The sequence below is a fragment of the Thalassophryne amazonica genome, chromosome 1 (assembly GCF_902500255.1).
Source record: "Thalassophryne amazonica chromosome 1, fThaAma1.1, whole genome shotgun sequence".
NCBI lineage: Eukaryota > Metazoa > Chordata > Actinopteri > Batrachoidiformes > Batrachoididae > Thalassophryne > Thalassophryne amazonica.
The window spans coordinates 163,983,329-163,995,808 of NC_047103.1; the positions used below are offsets into that span (position 1 = coordinate 163,983,329).

General features: G+C 40.6%; 1 protein-coding gene across 1 annotated transcript in view; it reads left to right on the top strand.

Annotated features, from left to right (window-relative positions):
• The window catches only part of LOC117517414 (receptor tyrosine-protein kinase erbB-4-like), an 886,935-nt gene that overhangs the window by 208,954 nt on the left and 665,501 nt on the right, over positions 1–12,480 (top strand). The window lies entirely within an intron of this gene.

Genomic DNA, 12,480 nt, shown 5'->3' on the forward strand with positions numbered 1-12,480 from the left:
ATTGTGGATTGGAGTAATTCCTCATAACTAGGTGGTATACTACTCTTGGTGTGCTTACTGCTGTGGAAAAGAAATGCATACTGTTGCACTACTCTTAAATTTGCTGATTGGTAAGTCTTACTGATATGTTTATATTTCATGTGCAGTTATTTGTCAGTGGATCACTAACATTGACACAGGTCATGTATCTCTGTGACATAGGGGTTGGACTACCAAATTAGAGATCAGGGTTTGATTCTTGGTGCATTTGCTTCCGCCTTCCTGTCTGTGTTCTTGTACGTGAAACTTCATCCACGTTCTCCCAGTCACCCCAGCTGTAACTGGATATCACTTTGGTTGTGATGGCATCCGATCAAGAGTGAGTTGTGTCACTCTCACTTGCCTCACACTACTGTTTCCAGGGTAAGCAAGCCCAATGGTCCCTGGGAACCTTATAGGACTTAACTCTCTGTCTGCAGAAGATAATTTTAAATAAGTACAAGACAACAAACATTTGTTAACAAATGTCCAAAATATATACAAAGGAATCCTTTACGTAAATACAGTAATATTTCTGAAGTTAAAAACTGCTGTGTTGTCTGAGGTTTTTATTACTTTTTAAAATATCTTATTTTCATGAAATTGTGTGATGTGTTTGAGCATAGTCTGGTATAAAATAGTGGAATTTTTGGATTGAGCAAGACAAAGGCAAACATGAAATTTGAACAAGATGTCTACATCCAAAAATTTGTCAAGGCAGAAGTAAGTCCAGTGTCTATTCTGAGACACACTGGTGCTGGTGTGCGTCTCCAGATTCCATAAGGTGAAGTAGATGAGTCTAAGTCTTCCCCTGGATGGAATGTGAAAAATGAAGGGATATGTCAAAATGGTAGGACAAAAGAAAAGTACTGGGCCCAACTATCTTTTCCAAGGGCACATCCAGCTCTGTGTATTAACAGGACAAATCCACTGACACTAGTAGCCAATGTAGAAAAGCTAGTTCTCTGCTTTTAAAAGTGCAATCATTTTTTTCAGACACATCCATCTAGAAATGACTGCCAAAATTAAAAGTGGTTTCTATGCGACTACTCTGGTCTCATATCTAGCAAACATCTAGAAAATCTCAATTTGCAGGTGACACTCTTCACCTTGTCTACCTAAGTAACCATCATTTGAAACAAAGTCATTCCAGTGAGATCCAAGGATCCTCCACAGAAATGTAACACCAAGACATCTAGCTGTCATCTTAGAACACTGGTTAGCATCAAAGTACCACCGCCATGGTGAACCCTAAAGATTTGGACCTTCATTCTCCTGCAAAGACAGCGGAATTGTCAGTCATCTCTGTCCATGACCCCATAAGCTCTTCCAAAGTGTCTCTCAATCTCAGTGGCAGAGGAACCAGAGATATGAATGACTGTTGAAACAAGTGAATGTCTCTACAAGTTCAACACTTTCACCACATACAGATAAACTTTGGATTGCCAAGTCCAGGAAGTCAAAGAAAGCTTGGATCAGGGCAATCGCCAATCTCTCAGACTATTATCCAGAGGAGTTCAAGTGCATCATCAAAGATAAACGTGAAATCAAATTTCTCCTTTTGACCTTTTTTGTGATTCTGATGTCCACTCACCTCAAGTGCTTCTTCTTTGTCTCTTGAGTGCTGAAGTCCAAGATGGGATTAGAGGTTTTTTATGAGCAGAACCTGTCTGGAATACATCCGGCCACATTTAAAGCCAGTTCTGCTCTTTGCTTTGAAATAACAAATCCAATGACCTTTGCAGTTCAGTCAGCGTTAAAAAAACACTCCCAACTTTCTTGCAGAAAAGAAAAAAAAAAACACAAAACACAGGTTCCAGAAGTACTGACTGCACTGTATAATTTCATCATCAGACAGGAAGAAAATCACTTAGTTTTGCCACAGGGATGATTAAATTGTCATCTGCTTACCAGTTTAGTCTTTTATGTAGTTGGATTCAAATGTTTGAAAAGACTTACTTAACAAAGCAAGTTGCCTCTTTTTTGAAGGAGGAATAAAAAAAACTTGTATGAATGAAATTGTCAGTATTCACCCAGATTACTGCTATTAGGAGAGGCAGCGTGGGAGCTGTCATCACATAAAATACTAATTGTTGTGCATTTGGCCTCAACAAAAAGGCACAGTCCAAAAAATGTAATGCTTCTAAAAAAAGGAATTTTAAAGCTTGTTTGTTCAATTGCCTGCAGCACTTATTGAAATGTGCAGTGCTCGAGGTAGTTCAGCTCTGCAGTCTTTACAGCCCAGAGAGCCCAGAGGCAAAAGAGAAAACACAATGTGCACTTAAAGTCAATACAGAAACAATACAGAAGGACTCACTCAAGCATGAGGCAAATTTGTGCGCCGACAACTCAGGTTGTTGCATTTTACATTCTTTTCAGAAAGCAACTCTGCGCGGCAGAACATTTGCAACATAAATTATATATTTTGTTCAGCTATTCTCTCAATTTCAGTGAGTACAATTTTATTATCTGAAAAGAAATTACCTTGATCAGCAGTGCATAAAGTACACAAAGACAATACAAACAGAAGCTGCACTTTTATGATAGTGGCAAGAATAAAAGAATCCTTAAAGCATGATGTTTTCAGCTGAAGGTAACTCCGGCTTTTGAACATTTAAGTATTAAGTATTTCTTATATAAAATGCCATATAATACTAAAGTTTGATCTAAAATTACCCCAAGGTAAATGTCGCCGTCTTCAAATTATTTATTTAGTCAGGCAAAAGTCCAAACCAAAATCACTGAGCTAATAAACTAAGAGAAGGCTGCACATACTTGTACATATGGACGGGTTCCATAATTGCCCAGCAAGGTCAAATTTTCCAAACTTGAGTCACTTGGACCAAGGTCACACCTGCCCATTGGCCTGGTCCTCACAGGTCCATTTACTGATTTCTAAGAATCTGTTTGTCAGTGAAGATTGGCCACAAAGATGCCGTGACACACACAATGTATATATATATATGTATATGTATGTGTATATATATGTGTGTATATATATGTATGTATATATATGTGTGTGTGTGTGTGTGTGTGTGTGTGTGTGTGTGTGTGTGTGTGTGTGTGTGTGTGTGTGTGTGTGTGTGTGTGTGTGTGTGTGTGTGTAAAAGTCAAGTACAAAGAATTTGATTTGCAACCAGTAACTTGCATCATGTTTTACAAAAATTGGAGCAACTTCAACTTTGACCCCTGTACAAACTAAAATTGGCCATTTTTGCTGTTTAAACCACATAACTCACATTCAACATTCCACCATAGATAGTCCAAACTATACCTTTTTGGAATCTGTACGATCAGACAAATTATGTGATATACAAGGTCTGTTAGAAAAGTATCCGACCTTTTTTGTTTTTTGTTTGCAAAAACCTGATGGATTTGAATCACATGTGCCTGCATGAGTCAACCTTGAACCTTCGTGCACATGCGTGAATTTTTTCATGCCTATTGATTGCGTCAGTTGCTGGTAAGCAGCATTTGTGTGAGGTCATGTGTTGTGCTCTCAGCGGATTTTTATTGCAAGGACAATGATGGAACGACTGGAGCAGCGCTACTGCATCAAATTTTGCCAGAAACTGTGCGACAGCCAGTGGAAACCATTCGGAAGATTCAGACGGCTTTCGGTGGCTTTTCAGTCGTGTGACTATCCGAGAAATTGTGGAAGAGGTGGGCATCATTTTTCTGAGTCCAGCATGTCCTGTGAGACTTCAACACGAAGGTGCTTTTGCTCCACCGTCAGCAGCTTCGGTACGAATTTCACCACCACTCTTTTCATGGCCAAATCTTCTGTCACAGTGGAATGTGTAGAAAAAGTGCTGATGTCAACCTCTTCGGATTGTCACACGACTGTCTCGCATCACCACAGCGTTCACTTTGGAAATGACCTGGTCATTTCAGCATGTTGATGGCCGACCAGAGCGTGGCTCGCTCTCCACCGTTGTGCGGACGTCTTTAAACCGGTTGTACTGCTCCTTAATCTGTGTGATGCCTAAAGCATCGTCACCGAAAGCCGTCTGAATCTTCCGAATGCTTTCCACCTGGCTGTCGTCCAGTTTCTGACAAAATTTGATGCAGTAGCGCTGCTCCAGTCATTCCGTCATTTTCCTTGCAATGAAAAACCACTGAGAGCACAAATGCTCACACAAATGCTGCTTGCCAGCAAATGACGCAATCGACAGGCATGAAAAAAATTCACGCATGCGCACAAAGGTTCAAGGTTGGCTCATGCAAGCACACGTGATTCAAATCCATCAGGTTTTTGCAAAAAAAAAAAAAAGGTCTGATACTTTTCTAACAGACTTCGTATGTCTCAAAATGATTAGAGCAGTTTTAAATTTTGAACTTTGACTGTTTTTTATGTTTGGTGTTGAATATGCCTTGAGTAGCTGGCACTCGAGTAAAAGCAGCAAGAAGACTCTTCTCATTTATTTACATATTGTGCACTTTGACCAAACCGATTGTGTGATGCTGATGACTTACTGATCTTTTATTTGTTCAGTGTGAGTTTGCCTTGAAAACATCTGTGAAGCTTTTTTGCAGTGACCGACTATAAAAAGCAAACCTGATTTTTCTTGCCTGTTTTAGCCACGTCTGAAAGATTAAGGTGAATATCATGTAGCGGTTAGAGAGAGATAAAGGCAATGCCTCGGCTCTCCTGTCACTTTGACATCAGATCCCAGGAGACCTCTACCAGGTCCACTCATAAAAGAACAAGCGTGCCTGTCTGTATCGATGACAGGTATGCATGCCAAAAGAAACCCAAGTCAAATACACACACACCAGCATGCACTTAGCGTCGTTTGGCTCCATAGAATCCCTTGATACAAGCTACAGATTGCAATGAAATATGTTTTACTCAACTCCCTATAATGTGTGCAAACCTGACACGCTCCAAAACGTATCATATCAGTGTTCTCCAGAGTCTGATCCTCTTGAGAGTCACCAAATGGCTGTCAGAGAGGCCCAAAAATAAACTAACTAATGTGCCAGGAAGTGTTGTTTCTTCAAATGTGTGATTCAGGTTCAAATGCTTGGCTGTGGTCCAGGCATGAAGAGCGACCATGGAGCCATATTTAGCGGTTTGTAAGGATGCCTGTAGTTAATAAAGCTAAGAAGGTGTATTGGTAATCAAAACAACATTTAACACCATTTTATTTCAGCTTATGTGACAGGAGTTCCTTAGATTTTGTTGGATACCTGCATAACTGACATTTGTTAATGATGACGATTTCTGAACTCCACTATTCATGTGAGATGTATCATATAATTTGGCATTCATCAGATTCTTTCAAAATGAAAATTCAGTTGGAGAAGGACGATCATTGCTCAAAAACTGGTCAATTCTAGGCTCAAGCTTCTCATGTTCTTTCCAGCAAACTAATTATAATGACAGAGTTATAAGGACAGTTTTTCACGTACGTGTCTCTGAACAAGACAACTCAAAATGGCTGGACAGATTTATTTCAAACCTGGTGGGAATATTACATAGATGAATATCTGGATGTGATTGGATTTTGGGGTAGTTTAGTCAAAGGTCAACATCATGGAAAACAGGGTCGGAAAAACACATTTCAAAAGCCAAGAAGCCTAGAAAAATAACTTCAAGCATATGTTTATCAGCAAAGTATGTATTTTTGATTTGGTGTGAAAGACTTCACAATGAAATCACACAGAAGTCATATGATGACATCATACATAGTCAAAAACACCAATACAGATAAGTACTTGTACATTTGTCATTGTGTTGAGTACACAGGGCATGCATCAGCCCTCTGATGACTTTCATTTTAAATCTTTTCTTCTCTGTTCCACTCCACCATGACGCTTTGGAATTGATGATGCAACAGAAAAAAAGTTTCACAGTGCAAAGCTTCTTTGATCATAACCACAGAACCCCAACTTGCCTTCAGAATGGTCCTTGATGTCTCTTCCATCATTTGTCATGTTTTTATGCAGTCACTCAGTTTTTGATAATTCCCTACTCCAAACAGATTACCATACAGTACTGTAGAAGCTAAGTAGTTGAAGTCCTATAAGGTTAGACATTACTTGTGTGAAGCACCTTAAGGCAACTTTGTTGCAATTTGGTGCTATATACAGTGGTCCCTCGCTATAACGTGGTTCACCTTTCGCAGCCTCGCAGTTTCGTGGATTTTTTTTTAAGTGTAATTTTGCATGGTTTTTTTTTTTGTTTTAGCAGCGCATTGTGTTCTGCATCCTTATCAGGCGGCCGGTCGCAGCACCGGTCGGCATCACCGCGATTCCTGTCACTGCCTCCGATGCACTTACTGAGTCTGCGGGCTCAGTAAACGCAGCAGCGGGCCACTCACACCGCCTTCCTGTCTGCTGTGCGGAGCTGCGCCAAATCTGGCAACAGGTCCAGAGACTACGCTTGCTGTTTTGATGCGGATGTTGACCGCAGCCACAGAGCTCCGTGGCCACCGAGAGAGGACTTGGATTCTTTGCGGGTCCCGCATCCGTACCACCGGAGGCAGTGAGTGAAGGGAGAGTTCTGCGTGTGTCTGTTTATAATCTTTTCACCCAGAAGAAAAAAGAGAATGTTTACACAGGAGAGAAACGTGAGAAAATGTTAATGCCTGTTTGAGAAAAGTGTATAAAGTGTGTAGTGAGGGGTTTTACAGCCTTAAAACATTGATAATAATTTCAAAAAATAGTGCTGAATACTTCGCGGATTTCGCTTATTGCGGGCTATTTTTAGAACGTAACTCCCGCGATAAATGAGGGACCATTGTAAATGAAAAAAAATTGAAAATTTAAATTATATCGTCCTTGGGGTGTCTGGTGTCAGTGCTTATCCCTGGATTCTTGGTGGAATAGGACAATCCATCTAGCATGATTGAAAATCAAAGTTCCGTAAAATAAATATCCTTAAATATTTTTTATAAATGTATTAACTTAATGAAAAATACATACATTGGGGTAAAAAAGTATTTAGTCAGTCTCTGATTGTGCAAGTTCTCCTTCTTAGAAAGATGAGAGAGGTCTGTAATTTTCATCATAGGTGCACTTCAACTGTGAGACACAAAATGAGAAAAAAAAAATCCAGGAAATCACATTGTAGGATTTTTAAAGAATTGATTTGTAAATTATGGTGGAAAATAAGTATTTGGTCAATAACAAAAATTCAACTCAATACTTTGTAACATAATCTTTGTGGGCAATGACAGAGGTCAAACGTTTCCTGTAAGTCTTCACCAGGTTTGCACACATTGTAGCTGGTATTTTGGCCCATTCCTCCATGCAGATCTCCTCTAGAGCAGTGATGTTTTGGGGGTGTTGGTGGGCAACATGGACTTTCAACTCCCTCAACAAATTTTCTATGGGGTTGATGTCTGGAGACTGGTTTGGCCACTCCAAGACCCTGAAATGCTTTTTACGGAGCCACTCTTTTGTTGCCTGAGAGGTGTGTTTGGGATCATTGTCATGCTGGAAGACCCAGCCACATTAGATCTTCAATGCCCTCACTGATGGAAGGAGGTTTTGACTTAAAATCTCATGATACATGGCCATGTTCATTCTTTCCTTAACACGGATCAGTCATCCTGTCCCCTTTGCAGAAAAACAGCCCCAAAGCATGATGTTTCCACCCCCATGCTTCACAGTAGATATGGTGTTCTTGGAATTCAATTCAGCATTCTTCTCCCTCCAAACACAACAAGTTGAGTTTTTGCCAAAATGTTCTATTTTGGTTTCATCTGACCACATGATATTCTCCAAATCCTCTTCTGGATCATCCATATGCTCTCTGGCAAACTTCAGACGGGCCTGGACACATACTGGCTTAAGCAGGGGGACATGCCTGGCACTTTAACAGCAGTGCAAAGAAGGAAACAACATGCAACTGTTTTATCAAGCCATGATAATGTAAACATGACAAATAATTACTTTTTTAGACTGCTCAAAATGCTTTCTGTAGGCAGTTAGGTGCGCAGGCACACGAACATCTCTGGCTGCAGCTTCCTGTGTGATTCCGGATGCGATTAGAGCCGTTTTCAATGGCCAATTTGCAGAAAAAAAATGACTAATCTGCCACCAAATAACTACTTTTTATATGCAGCGTCCACCACAGAGCACATGGCAGCTGGGAGAACAAAGAACGGCGTCCAGCTGTGAACACAGCGGGTGGGATCAACACGACAACGTTTGTGCTATTGCGTGAGTCGCAGGCATGCTGGTGTCAGTGCACCTTAACGGGTGTTGCATATGCTCACTAACCGGGCTAAAGTTAGCAAGAAAATTCATTAGTGTTGCATAATTTTATGCTAGCAGGCTAACATTAGCATAAGCTCATTGCCTCCATTGTGAGCACAGGGATTTATCAAGTGCTTACCGTAATTTCCGGACTATAGAGCACACCTGAATATCAGCCGCACCCACCAATTTTAAAAAGAAAAAAGAAATTGTACATAAATAAGCCACACTTGTCTATAAGCCGCGGGTCTCCACGTTGTAACATTTTTACACAGAAAGATCTTAGACAAAGATTTTTTTACTTATAATTAAATAGTTTTTTTACTTATAATTAAATGCTTTTTTTCCCTGAAGATGACACGTAAATATTGACGCACACATCATCCAGCGCACGTGCACAGTGTCTCTGCTTCACACGGAGAACTGAGTAATTTTAACTTTTTCTTTTCCTAACTTTCATCGTGAGACGTTAATGAGGCGCTGTGAGTTTTTCGACTTGTTGCGCCAAGACAAAGGACTGGTTTGGAAGCGTGGGAGGAGAAGGCTCCGCGCCGTTGATCTGATGGTGCAACTGTGGCACAAAGTACCAGAGAGGGACCTTTTCTTCACTAAAACGAACAGGTAAGACCTTATATTTACACTGTGTGTGAATTTACACCGCATGAGGAACGCAGCTTTCAGGAAATCAGTTGACATATGTCGACTTATGAAAAACCCTGTAAAAATCCATAAATTAGCCGTATCATTCTAAAAATCGCAGTGTTCAAAGCGTGTGGAAAAAGTTGCGGCTTATAGTCCGGAAATTACTGTAAAAATCACATATTTAGAGTTATAGTTTTGCTCAGAAAAAATCTTACTCAGATTATTTTACATGTAGTTTTTTTAGTTTTTCATTGGACAAACTAACGTAACACAGATTTGGGCCTGTGAGAATTATGGGATATATATGCTCTTCATTATTGTCTTATAGTTTTATCATTAATTTGTGCCGGATCTCCTGACCATAATTTTTTGTGACGCCAATGTGGAAAGGCTGAAATGAACAAAGGGAGGAATTCAGTGATATTTTTATTTTTATTTAATTAATTTATTGCCATGTAAAGACACATTGTTTTTTGTACAAATCTTAATGTGCCTTGGATTGTCTTTGAAGGAGACTTGCATTATATTTATTTATTCATATTGAGACTGTTTCATCCCTGCAAGCAGCCCTTCATTAGGAGAAGAAGCGGCACAGAAGAGCTGAAGTGTCCACAGAGCTCCAAACGCAGCAGTGCGTCCATTCCTATTGTCTTCCTGCAGCCGTATTCTTGCTTTTCTTTTCTGTCTCTCCCTCTGTTTCTGGAGGCGAACTGCAGGGTGACTGTCTCGCTCTTTCTCCCTCCTTCTGTCTTAACCTCCTCCTCCTCTTTTCAACAGCCGAGGCATTCACGGGCACATAATCACACTCTGTCTCTCTCGTGCAAGGTCACTCCTCTGCCATTGTATTACCTCCCAAGTCACTCTCAAAAGGCTCTTTCAGATCAGTTATGAGGCTTTTGTAAATATTTAGTGCTGGCATTTGCTGCACGCCACATCATTTTCACTTGCTATATAATTCACTGGAGGATTACCATCCAGTCTGAACGTGTCCTTGATGCAAAGACATGCCAGGCTGCCAACACCCAATGCCTCACTCATAGTCCCATTAAGAAGGCAGTGGTTGCTCTTGTTTTCAAATCATCGTATTGAATTATTTCTGATTTGCTGTTATTTTTGATAGAATCAAAATTTAAGACTCTTAAAATTCTTTTAGTTCTTTGGGTTTTTCCCAGACCAGGTCAGTGGGTGTGGTCCACATATGGAGTCCAGATAGAGGCCTTTGTGACATATGTATACCTTATCACATGTCTGTTTATGTATCATGCCCCGATACATGCCCCTAATACAGATACGAGGGGCAGGGATGCAGGGCGCGATACATTATACAAATAATGAATGTTTATGAGTTCAATGGTATGACTATTTAATGAGGTGAAAGCTGGAACATACCATTCAACAAGGCAAAGCCGAGTTGAATGGTATGTTCCAGCTTTCATCTCATGAAATATTCGTACCATTGAAAGAATGTAAAAACATTCATTATTTGTTTTATATTAATCCATGTCATGTGAGATACAAAGCACCAATCAAATAACAAGAATCCACTCAGCCGTTATATAAAAACAGACATGTAATAAGATATTTATCACATATTACAACAAAAATAAAGAACAATAATCATGCAGATGACATTGTGATCTGTAGTGAGAGTAGAGAGCAAGTTGAGTTTAGTCTGGAGAGGAGGAGATACGCTCTGGAGAGCAGGGGAATGAAAGTCAGTAGGAGCAAGACTGAGTACATGTGTGTGAATGGGAGGAAGCCCAGTGGAATAGTGCAGTTACAAGGAGTAGAAGTGGTGAAAGTAGATGTGTTTCTTCGGGTCAGCTGTTCAAAGTAATGGAGAGTGTGGTTGAGAGGTGAAGAAGAGAGTGCAGGCAGGGTGGAGTGGGTGGAGAAAGGTGAAAGGAGTGATTTGTAACCAAAGAATATCAGCAAGAGTAAAGGGGAAAGTTTACAAGACAGTAGTGAGACCAGCTATTTTGTACGGTTTAGAGACGGCGGCACTAACAAAACGACAGGAGGCAGAGCTGGAGGTGGCAGAGCTGAAGATGTTGAGATTCTCTTTGGGAGCGTCGAGAATGGACAAGATTAGGAATGAACATATCAGAAGGTCAGCTCAGGTGGGACGGTTTGGAGACAAAGTCAGAGAGGTGAGACTGAGATGGTTTGGACATGTGCAGAGGAGGGACCCAGGGTATATAGGGAGAAGGATGCTGAGGATGGAGCCACCAGGCAGGAGGAGAAGAGGGAGACCAACGAGGAGGTTTATGGATGTGCTGAGGGAGGACATGAAGGTGGTTGGTGTGACAGAGGAAGATACAGAGGACAGGGTGAGATGGAAACGATTGATCTGCTGTGGCGACCCCTAACGGGAACAGCCGAAAGACAAAGAAGAAGAATCATACACATGAATCACGTAGAATGAATAACACAGGTAAATCATGTAAATATGTAAATTATGGAATGTTCTTATGTCTTTCTCTATAAAGTCATGACTGTCCTCTTCAATGATGTCTCACAACTTCAGTCTGAGACTCAAGTTGTAGAATTCTCCCTGCTCGGGAGGCTAAAACTCTCTCACCTTGATCAGACATCTTGATCTGGATGCTATGTCAGGATCCTGCACTTGTCACCAGGGTAACACAAAATGAGGGTGTGTCATTGGTGGGCTGAGAAATGGAGGCTCCTGATTGGATGAAAAGCGGGGCGATACAAAGCCTGGTGTTTTCAATGTTTCTTTTTGTATCGCTGTGTTGTAAGATTTATATTGCCCTGATTTTATTGCCACAGTTTCCAGGGCAGTGAAATGGACAAGAAAAGTGTATGATTTATCAGCCCTATTTTTTCTTGCATCTCATGAGGGCTGGTTTCTGAGTATAGGGCAGGTTTTTGTTGTAAAATGTGATAAGTTACAATATCCTGAAACAAGGTGTTTCAGGCTTAAAATTAGCTTCTAGTAAAGGAAGTTCTGCATGTAGTGTGATTGAATTTGGAAGACTTGGAGGATGTAAAACAATACCCAGCAAGAGTTATGTAGGTAAAAAAAGATTTTGCTGATTATGACTCATTTTATAAAGTGACAGTGCAGCATGAACCAATATGCTGAAAACAAAAGCATGTGAATTCATCCTGTTTGCTGTGTGCCAATATGAATGTTATGATTTTAATCATAAATTGTCCAGTTTGGAAGACAGTATGTAAGGCTTTTGTTAAACAGGTTTGAAATATAATTTTGTTTGGATGGTTGAGTTTCACTGTAATAGTTATTAGTAAAATTTTAAACTTTAATGCAGTAAGATTGTTTTGAACTACTTGTTTCTCAGCTGTCCTGAAACAGTCTTGACTAGGCAGGCAGAAGGAAGAATATTCGATCAGGAGTGATTTAATTGCAGTGTAGGTCAGGTCAGGTCAGCTCTGGGAGCATGCACCAGGAACATGCATTACTGCATCTACCCCACCACAGAACTGCCTTGGGTCCTGGATGTCAGTGACCCCGACAGACAATTGGTCCATCCCCACTTCTTGAACATGTGTTTCCTGCAGCTAGCAGAGTCAGCCCGTCCCTGAGGCGGTATAGACAAAGTGCTAGGGGTACCTTAAATGAGAGCATTT